This window comes from Toxorhynchites rutilus, chromosome 2 (genome assembly GCF_029784135.1).
Source record: "Toxorhynchites rutilus septentrionalis strain SRP chromosome 2, ASM2978413v1, whole genome shotgun sequence".
In the NCBI taxonomy this organism is placed as follows: Eukaryota; Metazoa; Arthropoda; class Insecta; order Diptera; family Culicidae; genus Toxorhynchites; species Toxorhynchites rutilus.
Genome location: NC_073745.1, coordinates 220,632,722 through 220,650,231, shown reverse-complemented (window position 1 = coordinate 220,650,231; position 17,510 = coordinate 220,632,722). Strand labels below are relative to the sequence as shown.

General features: G+C 40.0%; 1 protein-coding gene across 3 annotated transcripts in view; it reads left to right on the top strand.

Moving 5' to 3' along the window:
* Positions 1-17,510, top strand: part of LOC129769558 (protein still life, isoform SIF type 1) — a 371,458-nt gene that overhangs the window by 288,707 nt on the left and 65,241 nt on the right. The gene's annotated exons all lie outside the window — the stretch shown is intronic.

The following is a 17,510-nucleotide window of genomic DNA, read 5'->3' as shown; positions in this document are numbered from 1 at the left end:
ACTCAAAAAAAATTATATGAATAGCCCTTACACTTTCCAAGAAGTCGTCCATACATCGGAAGATGGGTACTTTTACAGGGAAAAAGTTTTTCTAACAACAACTTTTTCATGTTTTCTTTGAAAAAAATAAAATTAATCCTAATTTTGATTAAAGTCAAGATAGCGATATAGTGTACTCGACGAAATATTATATCTAATTAAAATACTAGCGCACCCGGCAAACGTTGCTCTGCCATTTAAATTATTTCTACTGAAAATTTATCTATTAAATGTATATGTATTTAAATGTTTTAACGATCTTAAAAAAATAATCGGTTATAATCGATGAAGAAAAATAAAATGAGGAAAATCAATATTAATTTCGTTAAATTGCTGTCCAGTTGGTCAAAAATACACGCTGCCGTTTTTAATATGGGCGGATAGATTTATAAGTGCTTGGTCCCGTACATGTACCGACCAATTTGGTAGCTCATTATTTCGTGGTTGTGGTTCAATCGAGCAGTATTCACATCGATATTCTGAATTCGAAATACAAGAATTTTTTTTCGGACTCGCAAATGTATTTATTTCTCTTCAACGAACTGTAGAGCTTGACATTAACATGAGCTTTGATATTGGATATTGCCCAATGCTTTTGATCGTGTCGTTGTTATTTATTTTTATTTTTTTGGAAAACGCTTTGTATATTTTTCATTTGCCTTTTTTGTTTATCACATTTGTTTATTTATTTAGGTTCATTGGAATTTTAGCTGTAACGGAGCCGGATTTAATCGTGTACATGTTACATGTTTATGATATCTATAAATTGTAAATTACACAGTAGCCATTGCAGGCGCAATAATGTTCCTTTTGTTCTTCCATTGTTCAGTAAACCGGACCGCGGAGAGAGTTTATATGGTCATTGTTGTGTTATTTATAGCACAACTGCAAGATGTATGTATTGTTGCAAGCAAAGCTTGCATATGGATAGAGAGAGGCCAGGACTTCGACACTGAATCGATCTCCATCGCTGATGATTGTTTCGTGGACCTAGTTATTCTATAACAACACAAAGATGGTCAAGGGTTCTGAGCTTTGAACTCACGCTTAGTAAGCGAACACGCAACCAATGTGGCTACGAAGACCCCCTACATTTATCTTGATTGATGATAAAAATTTTGGATCACCACGTGAACCATGAAATAATTGTGGTAGCAATATCGAACCACAAACCCTGCTTTGAACCCCGATCGGATCTGACGATTCGATCGAAATCGACTTCTGTATTCTGAAATCCGATCGAACTCAACTCAATCGTGCTATGAAATGTGGCAATCTCACCTTGACGCAAAATGAACATCAAAATAATTGATACGTATTCGTGGTGCAATTTACCCTCTATCAGATTAGCAGACACGAAAGCAATTTTAACCCATTTTAGGCCAAGCGTTCGAAAAATCGAACAGCAACTTTGATAATTTTCCATGTCTTTGGAAAGCTAACATATGGTAATGTTTTTGCACAAAAGATAGCTTAATTTATTAGCTACCACTTACTATCAAGTTCATTCAATTTTGTATATCTTCATTGGGCAATAAATTCGATATAAAGCAAGCATGTTTGGAAGGTGTTATTACTTTCAATTAAAAAACCCATTAAAATACAAAATTATGTGAACTTGTCTACTGTATTACTTTGATAAAAGAACATACATTGCGATATGGGGCAAAAATCATTCGATTGAGCCTCGTACAGGAAAATAACAGCCGGGAAAATTGAGTGTTCGAAAAATCGAACGTTGGCCATAACGAACATTTTTTCTCTGCTGACAACACATCTAACCTCAGCAGCGCATTTTGGTTCATTTACTTTGGAAGGCGGAAGGTTTTTGCATTTTCATTTGTGAATGTTTGCAAATATCAATTAATTCGGTAAATATTATTGAAAATTCTTAACCTTAGGTAATGGCGGCCCGTAGAGTTTCGTGTGTGGAGGGCCTGGAGGAAATGATCAATACATGTAACAAGGATTTTAGTGAGATTGCTGGTATAAATATTCTTCCGCCGGACCGAATTATAACCACCCAACCTTCGATTACATTGTTTTTTCGCATCATTTTGGTATTTTGCAGGTTTTGGAAAATAGATAATTGGAAAGAAATATTTCTCAAGCATAAACATTTCTCCACGGCTAACAATGAAAGTAATAAGTTGAAATTACATGAAATAAGAAATGTCACATCTCACCTTAGGTGGATTGAATTAGGTTTATAATTAGAGACCTCTATCCTCCTGTGCTTGTTCGTCCGGGAATATAAAATTGATGCATTTATGAATACCATATATTTACTAATTGAACTGATTTTCAGTTCGCAGTATGTTTGTGCTTGCAAAAAAAAAGGGCGGGTTTCGGCCAATGTTCGATCTTTCGAACAGTCATTTCCCGGATAATGGAAGATAGGAAAAACATAATTCCTGAACATGGGGGTTTCTTTAGCATCAATAATCGAAATTGGCTTTCGTAAAAAACATAATTTTTACAGCTTGGTCGTTAATGGGTTAAATTGCTAAAATTTGAATGAATATCACGACTCATGACATGACAAGGCTGCCACATTTGCACAGCTCGATTGAGCTTAAATTGCTATCCGTCCGGGTAATTCTGATTCGATCGGATTTCAGAATACAGGAGAATAGTTTATCAGTAGATGGGAAATTACAGTATCCTTTTGCTCAGGACGTATTTTGTCGACTAACCAAACTAAAAATGTGCGTATGAGGTAATCCTCGCTTTTGTCATTCAACCGAATACATCCAGCAACATGTTGGACAGAATACGTGTAATGTTCATTTCTTTTGTTTCAACAAACGTGCATTCATGACTATGCAAAAGTTTTGGACTGGCAACAACAAATGCTGTGTTGGACCACCTTAATCAGTATTAAATATACAGTAATCGGTATCCTAGCGGTATCATATATAGTTTACGAACTATCCTCATGCCTACCCAGTTTTTTTTTTGGTATCATTTCATTAAAATCGGTCGAGCCGTTTCGGAGGAGTTCGACCGCGAACATCGTGACACGAGATTTATATATATATAGAGATGAACTTTCGTCGAAGACGCCAACTTTCTATCTTTTATAGTTTCTGGAATATAGGGAATTTTTGTATGGAGACCCCTAAAAAATTAAGTTTTACTCGTTACATTTTTTGCGCAAATTATCGTGTTATACATGTTTTTGCCGCGTTTCTGAATAGAAAAAAGATAGAAAAAATTGTTTGGCTCTCTCAAACAACTTGTCTAATTCTTTTTTGGATATTTCAAGTATGCAAAGTTGCTTGAAACCCACGTGTGTTTACACCCACAACGTTTCGCTGCTATCTGAGATGGTGCTGCCAACTCCTAAGATGAGTTGACATGAAATTCGTCACGAGCAGAAATATAAATTTTGATTCCATAATTATTGATTGTATTTGTTTTTTTTATTGTTCACATGGCTTTGGACTAGAGAGCGCTATATATTTTCATATTTTTTCTTGAAAACTGAGGTTTTTTTACATAACATATTAAAAAATCAGAGAGGCGTTTTTTTCGCTTTCGAGTTATGATTTTTCAAAGCTAACCGATGATCCGATCGATCGGATCATTTGACTTTTTTCAAAAATGTATAACCTCTTCCATAAGAAAAGAACGTCTAATTGGCTTTAATTTGATATGTCGATCATCTGAATCGGTCCAGTAGTTCAAATGTTATGAATTAAAAAAAACATTTTTTGAAAAAAAAAAAGCAAAAAAATATGTTTTGGACCACTCTAAAATGAGAATAGGCACCCGAATGAAAAAATAGAAAAAAAATACGAGTCTAACATTTTGCGATATGGAACAAATGAACCAATTTTAATGAAAATCAGAGAACCACTATATCTGTTTGGCATGGAATGACTGTTTCTATATGTACTACTAGCTGACCCGGCAAACTTCGTCCCGCTCAAAATTTATTTTTTGTTATCACATTCACGTTTTCTTACCGAACGCACGTTCATGAGTCTGATCGCAGAACTGTTTAATGATTGATCTTCTAATCGACCCTTTAAAATTACCTTTTGCTTTAAAATTTATAGTACTTTTACCAAAACTCCTCATTTTTTATATCAAATTATTTTCAGACACAATTCTCGTTCAAAGTTTGGAAATATTATAGGATAAAGACAGCCCTAAACCGGATCATTCCTTCCTCGAGTTTTGCTCTTATCAACACATTCGACGATTCATTTTTATTTTATTTTATTATTATTATGCAAAATTTGGTTCCATTTGCTCAATTAGTTTTTGAGTTATGCAGAAATTAGGGTTTCATTCCTATGGCAGACCCCCCCCCCCCCTCCCCCTTCTTAGAAAGGAGGAAGGACTTTAGAACCACCATAGACACGTTTATCGATCCCTAAAACCTCTATATGCCTTTGTCATTCCATTAGCTTGATTATTTCTCGAGTTATTCTGCCCCCTCTCGCCCTTTTGAGAGAAGGAGAAGTGGAAAACCACTATAGAAACATTTATTGCTCCCTAAAACCTCCATATGCAAAATTTGGTTCCGTTCGCTTGATTAGTTCTTGATTTATGCAAAAAAATATGCTTCATTTGTATGGTAAGCCCATAGAGGGAGTGGGAGAGTGTCTATTCGCCTCAACAACGAGATTAAGAGATAGATAGATAAATCTACAGAGAGAGAAAAATGATAAATACTAGTCAATTGGCGATCTAACGTAAAAACCTACACCTAGGCAGCGCTGCGGTGAAAGTGATGACGGTTTTAAATTTTGCAATGTGAGTTTACAGAAGGTTTGCAGTTCTTTCCATGACTTACGATGTTATAATCATAAAAAAATATTTGATTGCGACGAGTTTGATAGAAATTTATTTCTGCTCAATTTCATATATAACATGTTATTTTATTTCCTCTTTCAGTTGTATAAACTGTATAAATATTGACAATGACTGAATCAAAAAAGCGAAATAGAAAGCACAATCAAAAACAAGTTGTAAAATTCATAGTTCCTGCAGGTGAGACGGAAATAAAATATACATGATTTATTGTTGAGCTTTTTCTTACATTGTTACCATTTCCTTCCTAAGCTCAAATTCAAAATTCAGATGTTTCACGATGATCGTTTACGTTATGTGTTAAATCGTCCATAGATAAAGGATAGTTTAGAAATGATATACCGTGATGTAAACATATTCCGCTCATCTAAGACAAAATATAAAATTTGTATACTCTAATATTTTTTTTTTTTTTATCTGTATTATAGTGATTTTCAACTCATTAGGCTGGTTCGTCACTTTTACTTCCATTTTATATAGAATGATGATGATGGTCCCACCTCTTTCCCCTACAAAGGCTTGAGCGGGACGAGTTATCTAATTGATAATAATTGAGTTACTGAGTTTATTACATCATACTAACCAGTGAGCACATTAAATTGAAAAGAAAACGGACTGGTTATCCCGCAGACATAGATTACTAATCGATAGAACAATTTAAGCCATTGTCTAAAGTATTCATTCCATGGCATGTCGAGAGAATTTCCAACCCGGGAAGACCCTAGACCGATCGGGAATTGAACCCTATGCCTATGTCAGTATTAGCCATGAATTTTCAAGGGATATCCCGCTTTATCAGATCCCCGGCCACGGCCTGCAATTGCGATCGTTTCCGAGTTCTAGTAGCTGAGCAAACCCAAGCCTTATTATAGCCGACACTTCAGGCCCATCACTTTACATATCCCAAGGCATGTCAAGAAAATTTCCAACCCGAAAAAATTCTTGACCGATCAGGAATTGAACCCAATACCTATGTCAGCATTAGCCTAGAATTTACAAAGGAATTCCCGCTTCACTGGATACCCGACAACGGTCTGTTAATCGTTTTCGAGACCAGACAGCTGAGCAAACATAAGCCTAATTCCAGCCGATACTTCAGGCCCTACATTCAACCTGGGGTATAAACGTGTCAACCTGAATCTGCAATGAGATCCGCCACAACACAGAAAAATCTTGATATAATTATCTGTTGAGAAGATGAATTTACAAGTATTCCGATTGAGCTATCCCTAGCTTACCTCAGGTTTCCACATTAAAGCCCTTGGAATGACTTTGTTTTATTCGATCAAAAATTCTTTTGCTTTTGTTCAATCTCACGTTTCTCTATGTTTGCCAACGCGCGCGGGCTCAAACTATTGCAGACTTCACAATTATTTTTTAAAATTTAATTCAATAACTAAGATATATATATATATATATAAGCAAAAAACAAGAAAAATACACGGACACGGGGATCTGATAAAGTGGGATTTCCCTTGTAAGTTCATGGCTAATATTGACATGGATTTTTGGAAGAATGTCGGGAGTGAGAATTAAACTCGTGACCTTTAGCGTGAGAGGCATGGATGTTACCACTACGCCAGATCGCCTCCACCCTAATAATTATTATTTGCTCATATATAATGCTGCTATGTGCTACTTGCTTGGAATCTGTTCCATAAGAATATGGATGAGAGCGTTGCTGCATTCATACTACCTAAAATTATGGAAAACATTTTGCCCCTTTTAGTCCTAATGTCAATTTGTGGATGTTTCGATTTCAGTTTCTAAAAACGTTCAAATTATAGAACAGAAGAACAAACTTACATAAATTTCACAATTACCTCCTGTAGATAGGTCATCGAATCCGTAAAAGAGTGACTCAACTGAAACAACTCACTCGAATCTCTACTACTGCCTTATTCTTTTCACTCGTTTCGAGCTCGCTATAACGCTGCCATAATGGCAAAAATGGTCGAAACGAACAAAAATCACTCGTTTCGGAATGCGGAATGCCACCCCTGGATCTTACCATTTCCACAGCGTCTGTCATTTTCAACCTATCATGTTGCATCCGTTTATAACCGGTGTTAGTTTTACTCTTCGCAATATAAGAAATGAAATCTGTTGAGTAAAACACTATCAAATCAGAGCAATGTACGTGTATCATTCAGTTTTTATTATTTTCTGACGATTTTCAATCGTTTACACTTTGTAAATTGGTATCAACTGTGGTTAGCCACTTTGCAAATATGGCGAATGACAGGGCGACGAATGATATTGGCTAACATTTATAGAACTAAGCGTAACTAATAGTACTTGGTAATAGTTTGCAAGTATACACCAAAATAATTTATCAGAATACATAAGGTAGCTAGTGTGAAATACAGCGTTTATGTCAAGTGAATGGAATTATGTACTGGTTGTTATAAGGGAGCATCCACTCAACCACTTAACTATATACTTAACTGGAAATTCGCTTCTGTGGCTTCTTCTGGAAAGAAAAGGAAGTTTGGAGGGTTTCTGGGAAAATAGGATGAAAAACTAATTGGTATAATTCCACCCACGATCCACTAAAACCAAACATTGGTGTCGTGACCGGGATCAGCGGCTTAATTATAAGGAATCTACATTTTGTGGAATTATAATCGCTGGAATCTATCTATCTATTAAGTGTGGAATATTGCATGCTATAATTTATACTTTAACCAGTAAGCTCGGAAGCTGCTCTAAAAATATTGTCGTCGAAAGCTTCGTCGCAATCAATAAAATTATAGGAAATACGACCGCATTGCTGACGTAGAACTACGCTGTTATTGTATAAAGGGTGTGTCACATCAAATTGCATCACGGAAAAAAACGCTGTAGAAATTCGCCCAGTAGACCGATCCTTTTGAAAATTTTAGACAGTAAAATAAAAACTATTAAACAACTTTTGGCATTTTCTTTTTATTCATACTTCGAGCCCAAGCCCGTATGCTCGCACCTTCCTCTTTACCCTGTCCATAAGGTTCTGTACAACGTCAGGTTGTAGTTTTTTTTGAACAGAAATCCATTTTCTCTTGAAGTCCGCCTCCGATTTAACAATTTTTGGGTTCATCCGGAGGGCCTGCTTCATAATCGCCCAATATTTCTCTATTGGGCGAAGCTCCGGCGCGTTGGGCGGGTTCATTTCCTTTGGCACGAAGGTGACCCCGTTGGCTTCGTACCACTCCAACACGTCCTTTGAATAGTGGCACGAAGCGAGATCCGGCCAGAAGATGGTCGGGCCCTCGTGCTGCTTCAATAGTGGTAGTAAGCGCTTCTGTAGGCACTCCTTCAGGTAAACCTGCCCGTTTACCGTGCCGGTCATCACGAAGGGGGCGCTCCGCTTTCCGTAAGAGCAGATCGCTTGCCACACCATGTACTTTTTGGCAAACTTGGATAGTTTCTGCTTGCGAATCTCCTCCGGAACGCTGAATTTGTCCTCTGCGGAGAAGAACAACAGGCCCGGCAGCTGACGAAAGTCCGCTTTGACGTAGGTTTCGTCGTCCATTACCAGGCAATGCGGCTTCGTCAGCATTTCGGTGTACAGCTTCCGGGCTCGCGTCTTCCCCACCATGTTTTGCCTTTCGTCGCGGTTAGGAGCCTTCTGAACCTTGTATGTACGCAGGCCCTCCCGCTGCTTGGTCCGCTGGACGAATGAACTTGACAAATTCAGCTTATTGGCGACATCCCGGGCCGAACTTCTCGGATCACGTCTAAACTGCTTAACTACGCACTTGTGATCTTTTTCACTGACGGAGTATCCATTTTTGCCGTTCTTCACCTTCCGGTCGATGGTTAGGTTCTCGAAGTATCGTTTTAGTACTCTGCTGACCGTGGATTGGACGATTCCCAGCATCTTACCGATGTCCCGATGTGACAACTCCGGATTCTCGAAATGAGTGCGCAGGATTAATTCACGACGCTCTTTTTCGTTCGACGACATTTTTCCAAATTTTTTTCCAAATTGACAAATTAAATTTCTGCAGCGTTTTTTCCGTGATGCAATTTGATGTGACACACCCTTTATAAGTCGCTTGTTTATAACTTGGGATATTATCCTATAATGTTGTGAATTTTTAGAAATAGCTATTCAATATAATAATCCCTGAAATGTTTTTTTTTAATTGTAGAATCAGTTGATAATAATTGATTGATGATTCATTCTTGCCCTCGCAGAACAATACACTAGCTGATCGTATGTCGCAATTTGTTTCATGTCAATGCATTGAAAATTTACCTCGAACGCTATTCCGATGGTCTTTCTCGTAATTGACATACACTTGGCTACAGTCGATTATATACTTGTTGCCCCAGCACCATTATTCCACATCTCATAACTACATCAATATATATGCAATACTCAAATCAAACATCATGCTACATGTTATTTAGTATTGCCTCAGTGGAATTGCACCTCTAGAAATCGTTCGTACACCGTAAACCAAGCGCCAAACAAGCGTTCGCCATAGCATGCAAACAGAGCCATACTTTGGTGGTTTAAAACAACTAGGAATATAAATGCTTCTTATCATTTTGCGCTATTCTCAAAAGAAACGCTTCTGTTAATATTACTGGCCTCGAAAAAAATTGCATTACTTTCTCATGCTCGAGATAAGCGCAGCTGTCATCCTTAGTGGAGATAGTGTTGCTACTGGCAAGCGAAACCTAATCACAAACAAAATTCAGAACGACATTTACATTCTTGATGACTAAATAAGCGAAATAAACTCTGAATACAGAACGAGACTGAAAGTTTTCCCCAGTGAGATCCACTGTTTATACTGTAGGCAAATATTCCTCTTCGTTTTTCTTCTTTTCCTTTTTTCACGGAGTCTTTACGTCTAGTAATTTCCCCTTCGTTGCTCGTCGATAAGATGCTCGTTATTGACGGCAAGGGTAGAAATGTTCACAAATCAGCAGAACAAATGTATCGGAAAACGCTTATAGTTTTCATGAATTTTAACCATTTACACACCAGAGGATTGTAATGTATAGCATAACAACAAATCTTAGGGAATTTCCGATTCGTTTGGTATGTAAATCGCCAAAATCCGTTCGCGGCAAAAATAGTTATTAACGTTAATTTTATTTCATTAAAACATGACCTGTTTTTTAATTTGACACCCTTAATGAAAAACGTAGTTCTACGTCAAAAAACAAGGTCACAGGTGAGTAGCTTTCCAACAAAATGAAACAATAATTGCGAGCCATGCAAGCATGGTTAATTGCATGCAAAAAAAGGCATACAAACTAACTAATTGTACGCAAGAGAAAGCCACAGAGACTCGAATTGTATGGAACAGTGTGAATGCGAGCAGCGAGGAAACAAAAAGCTTTGCTTTTTGAAAACACAAAAAGCAAAGTCTGTTTTCAGAGCAATTATAAAGCTATTGAAACAAGTTTTTCAGGTCAATAATGAACAGACATCCTTCGTAGACATATTATCTATCAATTGAAATGATTAACACACCACCTTCGTTCAGTAGACAAATAGTGTTTCCCCAACACACTCGTCTACATTTGGGCAGACCGGAATGTGTTTCCCTAACACGGACGCAAAACCGAGAAGCCTGGTGAAATCCTCAGCATTTTTCGCTCGTTATATTTCTGGGACTTGGAACATTTCTGGGTTTTCTGGGGATTTCGACCCATGATTAAGTCCTCATTTCTGGCACTTAGAATGTTCCTGACTCATTGAGGAGTCAATTTCTTCTCTATTTTTAATTAAACGCTGCGTAACTCTAGAAGCAATATTTACCACCGTGCTTGGTAATCCGCTTCCACCTCGCAGGAAGAGAATCTATGCCCGAGACATAGAATGTAGGAGGTTTGCCTTCGAAGAAGTATTTTTGAAATAGGCTCGTTTCATCCTTAGTCTTGAATGGTTTGTTTCTAAGATTATTGGTTAGCGACCAGAATAGATGGTAGTCCGATAGACTGATGTCTGAGGATGTCTGTCTTCTCTACTGTATCTGGTGCCCTATGGCACGGAGCATTATTATGAAGTAAGCGAAACGGACTACGTTCACTCAATCCTAGGATACCAGCTACCTTTTCCAGCTGTTCTTGGTGACGTTTACGATTGATAAATACACCCCTATCTAGCAGCTCCCAGCCCAGTATATGATTCTTCTCTGATTCCAGAACATACATAGCGTGTTCCACTTCCCATCCAATCGGTTTTTGTCGATCGTCTTCGCCGTGGCTCCTTTTTCGAGCCAATGTATGCCTCTGAAGGGCGCAAACATCGATTTCTTCGATTCATCACATGTGACCAATCTCCCGAGCATACCATGGTCATGCAGACTTAGTTTGAGTAATCTTTGTGCTAATGTTACTCGCTTTGCGAGATTCTCTGTGTCCAGCTTGTATGGATGATATCCCATTCTTCTGGCCACATAGTTTAGTTTATGCGAGGAGCGTAGAATGGTCGCTGCCCAAAGTAGCTGTATTTCTGGGCGAGAGACCTCGGAGATTGTTGGCTGTTTCGTTGTATAACAGCAAGCAGTAACTGCTTCTACTACCCGTCGAGACGTGCACCGATTAGGAATTGCATTCCAACATGACGCGCACTCCGTCACAGCAACTCTCGTGGGGTACGCATCGATTTGATGACGCCTTCCTAGGCGCTCGCTCTGTCGAAACGACCCTCGCGGTGTTCCTTCTTCCAATCCACCAGCATTTTGTTGTTCCTTCTCGCCAGATTCCGCTTACCCGTCGAGACGTGTACCGGTTAGGAATTGCCCTCCATCTTGACGCGCAACCCGTCACAGCCACCCTCGCGAAGTTTCTCATCTGTCGAGGCGTGAACCGATTAGGAAACGCCCTCCAATATGACGCGCGCCCCGTCGCAGTCACCCTCGCAGGATTTCTGCTTTATCCGCCAACCAGTTACCGTTATCACGAGGAACTCGATACGGTTCTGCGATCATTGCCACGTCACACTTAGTTCCGTTGTCGCAATGATTGAGGTTGATCTGGGTAACCTCCATTACTGCGCCATCGCCTTTTTGTACACCGGACATTTCACGCTACCCGCAACGTGATCATTTTCATCCTCGGTTGCTTTGTGCAGTCTCTAGCAACGTGACCCTCCTCGCCGTTCTTTCCGCACAGTTTGGATCTGTCAGGGCCACTACAATTTCTCGCTTGATAACCGAAGCCCATGCATTTGAAGCATCTCTCCGTTTGCTTGGTCACCCGGGGGATAACTTTCAACGGGCACACGAGCCCCCCTACTTTCACTTTGCCCTTTTCCACCATGTTGTTCGCCAACGTCTCTCGAGAGCCGAATCGAGACCATTTGTGTCCCACCGTACGCATTTTTCAGCCGGATCGGCATCTGCACACCATCAAGGTCACATTGTGACCTGTAACACAGTTTGCAGTTCTTCACACACAGTTTGTAACACAGTTTGCAGTTCTTCCAACTTCGTAATCTCATACCGTCATTCGATCATCGACTTCTGGGAGAGAGCTCTCATTTCCGCCTCCTCGCCTAACGACTTTTCTACGAGTTATTTGAATGCAGAGCTCCTCACCGCTGGGTCCTTCCTGAACTCCGGATAGTCTCCCACTTTCCGTAGGATCGCTACGTACGTCATCCCTTTTGTCACTCCAACTATCAGGGCATCGCCCATACTTCGCTCTATTCGAGGCAAAGATTTCTTCTTCTCCTTTTCCGATTTTTGTCTTCTTTCCCTTCTGTTTTTTTTTACTTTTTTCCGTCTGGTTTTCGACGGTACGCCACCCACTGCTTTCACCTTCTTTTTTTATTTCCCAGATTGTCGCTCTTGATCTTTTCAGGTCTTCTTCCTCTCCTGGTGTGTCCCTCTCTCTTCGCTTCAATTGACACATTCTCACTCACTAATGAACCTATCGCCCTTCAATTTGCTCCAAACTCATGCAGTCTAAAAATAATGCTACTCTCTCTTCACGTTTGATAAATTCATCTCTGAACAGTTATGTTTCGTTTCACGTTCGTTTGTTTCATTCTTCACACTGAAGCGATGTTATCAAATCGTCAAATGAAAATGGAAGTGGCTTATATTTGAATGAAAATTTCATTTGATTTCGAACCGTATCCACTGAAGGTAATGAAAATGACGATATGGGAGGATGTGTAGTATGCCAGTAGGCATAATCAGTTGCTGGCGCTAGTTGTAAGACTAATATGCCCTTATATGCCTCTTTTAATTTCACTTTTGTTTTGAAAGATAGTCCGGGGAAATCCCGTTTGGAGAAATGAAATCGAATGAAACACCCTTGATAATGATAATGATTTTCAACATCAGTTCGTAATTTATTACAGCAAAAGGACATCGTGTGTCCAAATTGCTTACATTTAAAGCAGTTCACGGGACACGGGATGAAAAGGCGCACAGGTAAACGAATTTTATCAATGGCTACAATATCGGGAACAACTGAGCTGACAAAAATCGTTCCGAGTCCGACGGATGAATTTTAACCATTTACACACCAGAGGATTGTAATGTATAGCATAACAACAAATCTTAGGGAATTTCCGATTCGTTTGGTATGTAAATCGCCAAAATCCGTTCGCTGCAAAAATAGTTATTAACGTTAATTTTATTTCATTAAAACGTGACCTGTTTTTTAATTTGACACCCTTAATGAAAAACGTAGTTCTACGTCAAAAAACAAGGTCACAGGTGAGTAGCTTTCCAACAAAATGAAACAATAATTGCGAGCCATGCAAGCATGGTTAATTGCATGCAAAAAAAGGCATACAAACTAACTAATTGTACGCAAGAGAAAGCCACAGAGACTCGAATTGTATGGAACAGTGTGAATGCGAGCAGCGAGGAAACAAAAAACTTTGCTTTTTGAAAACACAAAAAGCAAAGTCTGTTTTCAGAGCAATTATAAAGCTATTGAAACAAGTTTCAATAATGAACAGACATCCTTCGTAGACATATTATCTATCAATTGAAATGATTAACACACCACTTCGTTCAGTCGACAAATAGTGTTTCCCCAACACACTCGTCTACATTTGGGCAGACCGGAATGTGTTTCCCTAACACGGACGCAAAACCGAGAAGCCTGGTGAAATCCTCAGCATTTTTCGCTCGTTATATTTCTGGGACTTGGAACATTTCTGGGTTTTCTGGGGATTTCGACCCATGATTAAGTCCTCATTTCTGGCACTTAGAATGTTCCTGACTCATTGAGGAGTCAATTTCTTCTCTATTTTTAATTAAACGCTGCGTAACTCTAGAAGCAATACTTACCACCGTGCTTGGTAATCCGCTTCCACCTCGCAGGAAGAGAATCTATGCCCGAGACATAGAATGTAGTAGGTTTGCCTTCGAAGAAGTATTTTTGAAATAGGCTCGTTTCATCCTTAGTCTTGAATGGCTTGTTTCTAAGATTATTGGTTAGCGACCAGAATAGATGGTAGTCCGATAGACTGATGTCTGACGATGTCTGTCTTCTCTACTGTATCTGGTGCCCTATGGCACGGAGCATTATTATGAAGTAAGCGAAACGGACTACGTTCACTCAATCCTAGGATACCAGCTACCTTTTCCAGCTGTTTTTTGGTGACGTTTACGATTGATAAATACACCCCAATCTAGCAGCTCCCAGCCCAGTATATGATTCTTCGCCGATTCCAGAACATACATAAAGTGTTCCACTTCCCATTCAATCGGTTTTTGTCGATCGTCTTCGCCGTGGCTCCTTTTTCGAGCCAATGTATGCCTCTGAAGGGCGCAAACATCGATTTCTTCGATTCATCACATGTGACCAATCTCCCGAGCATACCATGGTCATGCTGACTTAGTTTGAGTAATCTTTGTGCTAATGTTACTGGCTTTGCGAGATTCTCTGTGTCCAGCTTGTATGGATGATATCCCATTCTTCTGGCCACATAGTTTAGTTTATGCGAGGAGCGTAGAATGGTCGCTGCCCAAAGTAGCTGTATTTCTGGGCGAGAGACCTCGGAGATTGTTGGCTGTTTTGTTGTATAACAGCAAGCAGTAACTGCTTCTACTACCCGTCGAGACGTGCACCGATTAGGAATTGCCTTCCAACATGACGCGCACTCCGTCACAGCAACTCTCGTGGGGTACGCATCGATTTGATGACGCCTTCCTAGGCGCTCGCTCTGTCGAAACGACCCTCGCGGTGTTCCTTCTTCCAATCCACCAGCATTTTGTTGTTCCTTCTCGCCAGATTCCGCTTACCCGTCGAGACGTGTACCGGTTAGGAATTGCCCTCCATCTTGACGCGCAACCCGTCACAGCCACCCTCGCGAAGTTTCTCATCTGTCGAGGCGTGAACCGATTAGGAAACGCCCTCCAATATGACGCGCGCCCCGTCGCAGTCACCCTCGCAGGATTTCTGCTTTATCCGCCAACCAGTTACCGTTATCACGAGGAACTCGATACGGTTCTGCGATCATCGCCACGTCACACTTAGTTCCGTTGTCGCAATGATTGAGGTTGATCTGGGTAACCTCCATTACTGCGCCATCGCCTTTTTGTACACCGGACATTTCACGCTACCCGCAACGTGATCATTTTCATCCTCGGTTGCTTTGTGCAGTCTCTAGCAATGTGACCCTCCTCGCCGTTCTTTCCGCACAGTTTGGATCTGTCAGGGCCACTACAATTTCTCGCTTGATAACCGAAGCCCATGCATTTGAAGCATCTCTCCGTTTGCTTGGTCACCCGGGGGATAACTTTCAACGGGCACACGAGCCCCCCTACTTTCACTTTGCCCTTTTCCACCATGTTGTTCGCCAACGTCTCTCGAGAGCCGAATCGAGACCATTTGTGTCCCACCGTACGCATTTTTCAGCCGGATCGGCATCTGCACACCATCAAGGTCACATTGTGATTGTAACACAGTTTGCAGTTCTTCCAACTTCGTAATCTCATACCGTCATTCGATCATCGACTTCTGGGAGAGAGCTCTCATTTCCGCCTCCTCGCCTAACGACTTTTCTACGAGTTATTTGAATGCAGAGCTCCTCACCGCTGGGTCCTTCCTGAACTCCGGATAGTCCCCCACTTTCCGTAGGATCGCTACGTACGTCATCCCTTTTGTCACTCCAACTATCAGGGCATCGCCCATACTTCGCTCTATTCGAGGCAAAGATTTCTTCTTCTCCTTTTCCGATTTTTGTCTTCTTTCCCTTCTGTTTTTTTTACTTTTTTCCGTCTGGTTTTCGACGGTACGCCACCCACTGCTTTCACCTTCTTTTTTTATTTCCCAGATTGTCGCTCTTGATCTTTTCAGGTCTTCTTCCTCTCCTGCTGTGTCCCTCTCTCTTCGCTTCAATTGACACATTCTCACTCACTAATGAACCTATCGCCCTTCAATTTTCTCCAAACTCATGCAGTCTAAAAATAATGCTACTCTCTCTTCACGTTTGATAAATTCATCTCTGAACAGTTATGTTTCGTTTCACGTTCGTTTGTTTCATTCTTCACACTGAAGCGATGTTATCAAATCGTCAAATGAAAATGGAAATGACTTATATTTGAATGAAAATTTCATTTGATTTCGAACCATATCCACTGAAGGTAATGAAAATGACGATATGGGAGGATGTGCAGTATGCCAGATGGCATAATCAGTTGCTGGCGCTAGTTGTAAGACTAATATGCCCTCATATGCCTCTTTTAATTCCACTTTTGTTTTGAAAGATATTCCTGGGAAATCCCGTTTGGAGAAATGAAATCGAATGAAACATTCAACTGAAAGCAACGATCATCCGTTTACATGAGAAACGGAAAATCAAATGAAAATCATTATCATTTGAAACCCTTTCAAATGATAATGAGTTTCTACATCAGTTCGTAATTTATTACAGCCAAAGGACATCGTGTGTCCAAATTGCTTACATTTAAAGCAGTTCACGGGATACGGGATGAAAAGGCGCACTGGTAAACGAAATTTATCAATGGCTACAATATCGGGAACAACTGAGCTGACAAAAATCGTTCCGAGTCCGACGGAGTATACACTTTCTCCGAGTCTTCTATAGCTCCGGAATGTATTTTTTTGACGTAGGATTACGTCTTTCGGGAACATATTGGGGTACAAATTGAAAATTGAAAATCGAGCACATCGTGAAAATTGTCCAATTTCAAATGCTTATTACTCAGTCATTTCATGATGGATTGATGAAATTGTTGCGTCAATGGATTTCGGCACTCCATAACAATTTTTTATATTGAAGAAAATAATATATGTCATGAAACTAACTATCGAACAATTGAAAAATCTCAACCCCTATCCTAACGGAAATACCCACTTCTAATTGGTCGAAGTTGACGACACATGCGGCGGGTCCCTAACAGAGACATCAAAACCAAGCTGCCTGGGGGAATTCGGCATTGCGAATACATGAAAGTAGGGGGAACTTTTGTTTCTTCTGAAATGTATTCCCTAACAGAGACATCAAAACCAATCTGCCTGGGGGATCAACATTGCAAATACATAAATACATTTCGGTAGGAACTTTTGTTCCTACCGAAATGTATTCCCTAACAGAAACATCAAAACCAAGGTTCCCGGAGGAAATCGGCATTGCAAATATATAAAAGTTGGGGGCATTTTTATATTGCAAGTAAGGTGAATGATAATAATCAAGGTGTGTTCCCGCT